A 5,857-nucleotide genomic window follows, 5' to 3' on the forward strand; every position below is an offset into this window, starting at 1 on the left:
TGAAGCCTTGACATACCTAGAGCACTAGCACATCAGCAGTGACCAAGACATCTCTCGACACAGAGCATTCCCCAGTGACCTCAGCTGGCCTTAACAAGGCAGGAGCAGCCACCTCAGGGCAACACATTCATGAGACACCTACATATACACAAACAAGCAACACATGGTAGACGTGGCGGCTACCCGGGAGGCTGAGGCAGGAGAATGGCGTGAACCCGGGAGGCGGAGCTTGCAGTGAGCTGAGATCCAGCCACAGCACTCCAGCCTGGGTGACAGAGCGAGACTCCGTCTCCAAAAAAAAAAAAAAAAAAAAAAAAAGAAAACTTTCATATCTGAGTGGTCCTCTTAGGGTCCCCCTTCCTTGGCTTGCTTTTAGGGAAACACACCCCTGTCCTCTCGTGTAGGTGAAGGGAGACACCATGGTATTCTCTTCCTTGAATGCATTTCAAAGACTCCCCCTCTTCAGTGAATCTCTAATCTTCTCCTAAGTAGTCACTGTTTACATTTGCAAGCTTATATTTTATTAGACAAGATTATACCAAAGGAATAATCTACAAGTAATTTGTGGATTGCAATTGTTGTGTAGCAGTATGGATTTCTGACTCCCCTCCCCTCATCTCCCCACCACATGTCTCATGTGAAGACTGACTCCTATTGAGAGCCAGAATACAAGGCTGTGGCAAATTTGATTCAAAAAGGAGACAGGTATTCTTTAGTACAATAAAGTGCAAACAATATACTAATATGTGTTGATTCTGGTAGTATGAAGAAGCTAATGGCCTTATACCGAAAATGTAAAAGACCGACCTTAATGAAGATTTTTTTCTCTTCTCTCTTCTGCCTTCAGCAACTGAAAATCTCTGCAACAACTTGGCAATGGAATGTGAAGTAGCTGAACAAGGAAGGACTAGACGACTGACTCATGGGGTTTGGTTGAAGGAGATGAGGGCAGGGAGAAAAAGGATATGAAGAGGGTTGTAGAGGCTGTGGGAGGAAGGAGATAGAAAAGGCCTTCGGCAAAGATATTTTTCTGCCTATATCTATGTTGGCCATATGGGGATGCCATAAATATCTTGAACACTGGAGGAGCTAGATGTGGCACCAGACATCAAGATGGCCCTCAAGGATTCTAGCCTCCTGGTATTCATGTTCTTATATAGTCTCCTCCAACACTGAAAAGGGCTGACCTGTGTAACCGGTAGGATATTGTGGAAATGATGGAGTTTGTCTTTTGAGGCTAGATCATGAAAGACATGTGGTCCTTGGACCACTTAATCATGGAGAAGACGGCTGCCATGTTGTGAAGACTCTCAAGCAGCTCTGTGGAGAGGTCCATAGGTGAGGAACTGAGACCCCCCTCCAAGTGAGCAATCTTGGAGGTGGATCCTTTCCTCTCATTCAGGCCTTCAGATGACTACAGCCTGGGCTGGTATCTTGACTGCAACCTTATGGGGGAACCCTAAGGCAACACCAGCTAAGATTCTCCTGAATTCCTTACCCGAAGAAACTATGAGATAATAAATCTGTGTTGGTTTAAGCCACTGTGTATTGAGATAACTAATTATGTGGCAATAGAAAACTAATACACTAAGAGATGAATTAAATAGAGAATCCACTCCAAGATTCCACTGTCCATTTGTTTATTCTTTTAAATTCTGTGTGTCTGCCTGACTGGCCCACAAGACTCTAGGATTATCAGGTATACTACCCTACCCTTACATAATAAAGGGTGTAGGCTGGGTGAGGTGGCTTATGCTGGTAATCCTAGTGCTTTGGAAGGCTGAGGTGGGAGGATCACTTGAGGCCACGAGATCAAGATCAGCCTGGGCAACATCGTGAGGTCAAGAGATCAAGACCAGCCTGGGTGACGGAGTCAGAGTCTGTCTCTAGAAGTAAGCAAACAGATAGTTAAATAAATAAATAAAATAAAGGGTGTGGTGTTTGGGTTACAATTTTAAGTGCTGAAAGGAGAAATATAAGATACAATGAAATGATATAACTCATTAACACTGTTATTATTTACATGTAAAAGTAACTAAATACAGTTGTGAGATACTGAATAATATGAGTAAAATTATATGGTGTGCACCTGTCATACAGTCATCAGTTTCACATGCTCCTGCTGAAAATAGCTGAGCTCTTAGTTCCTCGGTACCATTGACCTTTTCTTTAAAAAAAAAAATTAAATCTATTTCCACTGTAATTTGCTATCACATATTGTCTCCTCTCCCTTTTAAAAACAACGTTATTTCTCTCTCTTTTTATAGCAGAGTATTCTGAAATCTTCTGTTTGTATTCTGCATTGCAGCTTCATTTCAAATCCAAATCCTTACAATTGGCATTGCTTAGCAAATTAACAATGATATACTTCGGTAGGTATCTTGTTATGCTTTCTATTGTTTTATGTAACAATTTGGCAATTGCATAAAAAGACATGTATCAATGATTCTAATGATTGAAATGCCATTTCCAGTTCCCCTTTAAGTGGAGGAAAACCTATTAAAATTAATTCATTTTTAAAAACCCCACTGTCGCAAGGCAATTTCAACAGAATGATACCACTATCTCCCTTGCTCAGAGGTTGCTATTTACATATTTAACATCCTGAATCTCTAAAGGGAATTCAATACCATGTAAGCATTAGCATAAGGCAAGCATGTGAACCAGATACATCTACCTATCGCTTTTACTTGGTGTTTTCCTCCTTTAACTTTGTCATCAAACTCAGAAACCGTCAGCTTCTGGCGCCCTCTTGTGGACAAATGCTCCTACTGTTTTTGGCAGCTCCCTTGTTTAGGGAAGTTTGAAAAAACGAATCATTTTCCTATTTATTTACGCAAAATAATTTGAATTTCTGAAATAGTGTGACATTTTTTGCTCATTACAGAATTGGGGAACTGAGAGAAATTTCTATTAAAGCAAGCATAAGACATTTAAAAAAAAAAACACTCCCGATAAAGCAATGAAATTCCTACTACATTTTTGATTTGTTAGATGGGATTGTTGGTTCTAACTTGTATTGATAATAATTAATTGCAAGAATACCAATCATCTCTGCTTCCTTCCTTCTCAATTTAGGACTTGACTAACGGGGAGGCTTCCATTCAGCATTTGTTTTCCTAGCTCCAGGGTCAAGACTCACCGTGATCACTGGAGCCCCGGCGGTCTGCCACTGCAGGATGGGTCCTCCAACACAATTCCATAACCCATCCTACTGCCGCTCCTTTCCTAGCGTCTCCCTACAACAGTGTTTTCCTTTGGCCCATCCTCCTCATCCTGTCCTCCACTGACACATTAATTTTCCTTCTTGTGGTCAGGAAAGATTAATTGAGCATCAATGAGCATTTAAGATGAGCTGGAGTCTGAGTAACAGTAGAGGGATTAGCACAGTGCTAATGTCATAATAGGGCTTAATGAGTCAACGTATAACCCACGCCCAGACCACACAAAGCTAGGAAAAAAATTAGGCTCATAGCAGTGGTCATGTAAATTATTTCTTTGACTGTGTACCTGCCTTTGTGAGATCTCCAGCCGCTTCCAGGTGTCCCTATCTCAACTATTTCTGGGAGTTCCTGTAAATTCCCATAGGTGTTCAAACAGTTTTCTTGGCCACCACACAAACACTTCCTTTCTTTAGCTGGACTCTAGGAGATGCAGGCTGCCATGTGTTGCTTGTTTGTGTATATGTAGGTGTCTCATGAATGTGTTGCCCTGAGGTGGCTGCTCCTGCCTTGTTAAGGCCAGCTGAGGTCACTGGGGCAATGCTCTGTGTCGAGAGATGTCTTGGTCACTGCTGATGTGCTAGTGCTCTAGGTATGTCAAGGCTTCACCAAGGTTTTTGACTTCTTAGATCTGTATTGGCTTCATTTCCAAATGGGAAAAAAATTCCACTCTTGTTCTATAGTCTTCCAAAGTTCAAAAGTAGTGCTGTTTTGTGTGCTCAGTATCTCTCAGACCTTTGAGCTAGGCAGCTGTCATATATTTCTGCCAAAGGCTCCTCCCCTCGGGTTCCCAGAGAGACGGAAGGAAGAGAGAGCCTATGAGGAATAGAGGAAGTCATAGAACGAGATGAGACACACTCGCTTTATATCACTCCTCGCACTCTTTTACTCAGGGCAGTTTTATTAGATGAAACAGCAAACTTCACTTCTCTTTCTTTGCTCTAAGGCTATTTTTAATTTTCTCAAACTGATTTCTTGTGGCTCTGATTCATCCATTCTCCAGAAATGCTCAGGCACGTCTGCATCTAGGAAGAATGCAACTTAGGTTTGTGTGGGATTCTCTCCATATTAGTTAATGGTGACAAAGGCAATAGTGGAAAGTGGTGACCAGGTTATGAGGAGGGAAGGAACATCTTTAGAGGAAAAATATTGGCAGCCCTCATATTTCTAAAATATTCCAGAAATTGCTCTTTTGGGGAGAGTACATCCATGAAAACTTTCAGTATAGTTTCAAAAGAGCTTGAATGTATCGTGAGAGCATAATACTAAAAATCTCACACTATTCTGTTTTATAAAATACTCCCACTTTGTGATGTGTTCAGCAAACATGCCAAATTATTATTAAGCTCATCGTTTACAAATACTAAAGTTATAAGACACCTAATGGCCAAACAAATGCATATATAAGTAAATAGGCGTTACCTAAAGGCATTATTTATTATTAGAATCATCGGTACATATCCTTTTATGCAATTGCCAAATTGCCAGATTATTACATAAAACAATAGAAAGCATAACAAGGTATGCTAATTTGACTGCTTAGCTAGAAATTTGCATAAAGACATTTTTGTTTCTTCTATTTTGCAAGGTAATTATATTAAAATGCTCCCACCTCCCCATCTCTGCTTCTCATATTTTATGGCCCAAAGATACGAAAACAGATTCTCCTGATATTTACAGTATTGCGAAGTGGAGGCAGCCTATTTAGTTTTGAACTCAGATGCCCCAACTTTCTAGCTGAATTGCCTGGAACGAGTTCTCTCAATAGTCTGAGCCTCAATTTCCTGATGTTAGGACATTGGATAAATAACACTAGTGGTACCTGCCTTATAGGTGGCAAGACTTAACTGAGTTCATCAATAAAACCAAGGACAGTTACTAAGGCAAAATAAAACTTTTCTCCCTATATAAAAGTAAGTTTTTGTATGTCAATTATTCCTCAATAAAGCTGTTAACTAAAATGAGAGAAGTTTTTAAAATGAAAGTTGTCTTACTGGAAGAAAATGTTAAGTTCGACTCCTGAAAAATCTTAGCTTTCTTTCAAAGAAAGGTTAAGTTCTGAGAAAGACAGGAAGGCTGTGCTTCCTGCTGCACACTGTGGAATGAGTATATGGGGACAACATGAGTGGGGACCATAAAGTGACTTTGTATCATCACTTTACTCTTTCACTTAAGCCAGCACTGACCAATACAGTAGCCACTGGCCACACATGGCTATTGAGCACTTGTAATGTGGCTAAGCTGAACTGAGATGTAGTGTCAGTATAAAATGCACACCAGATTTTGAAGACTTTATATTAAAAAAGAATGTGAAATAGTTTATTAAAAGTTTAAAAATATTGATTACATGTTAAATTGGTAATATTTTATATACCTATTATTAAAAGAAATATGTTATGAAAATTATTTTGCCTGTTTCTTTTACTTTTAAATTGTGACTGCTAGAAAACTTAAAATTATGTATGTATTTTGAATTAGATTTTTATCAAACAGTGCTATGAGCCAAATACATTTTCACCTTTCATTGATGACCCGAAGATACACAGAAAGGGCATACTTTCTGGAAGATTGGATTTAGACCTTTAAATCTGGACACCATCAATAAATAGCTGTATGATCATGGACGGGCATGTTAA

General features: G+C 39.6%; 1 long non-coding RNA gene across 1 annotated transcript in view; it reads right to left on the minus strand.

Moving 5' to 3' along the window:
* Positions 1-5,523, minus strand: part of LOC108541319 (uncharacterized) — a 26,747-nt gene extending 21,224 nt beyond the window's left edge. Inside the window, exon 1 of the long non-coding RNA XR_001888935.1 lies at positions 3,143-5,523. This is a non-coding gene — a long non-coding RNA (uncharacterized LOC108541319). The remainder of the gene's footprint in view (positions 1-3,142) is intronic.
* Positions 5,524-5,857: the final 334 nt, after the last annotated feature.

The sequence above is a fragment of the Rhinopithecus bieti genome, unplaced genomic scaffold, assembly GCF_001698545.2.
Source record: "Rhinopithecus bieti isolate Rb0 unplaced genomic scaffold, ASM169854v2 scaffold_1527, whole genome shotgun sequence".
Lineage (NCBI taxonomy): Eukaryota > Metazoa > Chordata > Mammalia > Primates > Cercopithecidae > Rhinopithecus > Rhinopithecus bieti.